Source organism: Mytilus galloprovincialis, chromosome 3 (genome assembly GCF_965363235.1).
Source record: "Mytilus galloprovincialis chromosome 3, xbMytGall1.hap1.1, whole genome shotgun sequence".
Taxonomy (NCBI): domain Eukaryota; kingdom Metazoa; phylum Mollusca; class Bivalvia; order Mytilida; family Mytilidae; genus Mytilus; species Mytilus galloprovincialis.
This window is the reverse complement of record NC_134840.1, coordinates 32,627,297-32,628,800: the sequence shown is the minus strand read 5'-3', so window position 1 is coordinate 32,628,800 and position 1,504 is coordinate 32,627,297.

The following is a 1,504-nucleotide window of genomic DNA, read 5'->3' as shown; positions in this document are numbered from 1 at the left end:
CTTAAGCTGTTTTCTTTTCATGTCCGATAGTTATATTTTTTACGAAAATTTATTGAAATGAACAAATACCATTCGATTGCCAATGAGACAACTTTCTACCAAAGACAGTCTGTTCATATTATTATTAATATAAAACTACATTTATTTAAACATGAGAAATAACACTTATGAGCAAATTTTCAAAAAACCTGCACTTGGATTCATGTTTGTACTATTTTCTTACAGCGAAGCTCGGGACGTATTTGTCAGTAGCCTACAAAAGAAACACATCAATAATGCGGGGTTCACACATTGCCGATTATTACTCCCGTTTGAGATCAGACAGCGATACGACACGAAATGTTAAAAAGTCGGAATACTATCCTTAATTATCTAGAATGTCCTGTCATTGTCTGAACGCAGTCGTTTAAGTTCGTAACAGATTCCTACGGGTCCAAATAGTTCGGCGAAGCGCCCGGACAGTTATGTGCGTCCCGTAACATTCAGGTAAACTCAGCCGATTTTGTGTAGTCGGATTACAATCGTGCCTATGTCGTGACAGATTTTGCTATATCGGATCAAAATCCTAACTATGTTCTGTGTATTCCGGACGGTGTCCTGTGGAACGGGAATGATCTGGAGAAATTTTTCATTGCTGTTTTTCTGCCGATTGAGTTCAGATTGTATCCAGATCTTGTCGATTGCGAACCCTTGTTGACGAAAGCGTTCCGGAACAGTCCCGTTATTAATACGAAATTCGTCAATGATACCCACGTCAAAGTCCCGACAATTACAGAATACAATACGACTGAGACCAGACAAAGCCGTTTGCAATGCGATATCTAGAGCGGACCTTGATAGGATTACGTTCCGACAGTACCCGATCATCCCGAGTATGCCGACACATTTCGAACGGATAACTTCCGTCAGTGTAGGTTCACTGTCGGTCTGGTCACTGTCTGATCTCTGTCGGATTACATTCGGTAGAATCGGGACGCAGTCGTAAAAGACTCGGTCGAATTTTACCAGGAGAAAGATACAAATTGGATTAGAAGCGGATTGAGAAAGGGATAATCGGGATAAATTCGCTTGGAAACGGTTGAATATCGACGCTTCCTGAACAATATCTGATTGTTGTCGTGATTAAATTATTTGTTTTACAAATTTTAATTCAAGTTTGAATTTCCATTCACGATTCACAGGATCTTGATTTCTTTTGACAAATTCTAATCGGGAATGGTCCTGTCAAGGACGGCAGTAAAAAATCGTGAATGTGTGACCCCAGCTTAACCTATAGAACAAATGTGTTTAATCCTTTAACAATTTACGAAAAACAAACATGACAGACACGAACCAATGACAACCACCACTACAGATAGGGCATAAATTTTTCCAATGATTTATTTAGATCTAATCTACTAAAAAAAATAACACTGTCTATTCTCATAAAAACTGTGATGGTAGAAGTTATCAAACATTGGTCACCGAAGTCATTCAACAATGAGCAAAACCCATGCCGCATAGT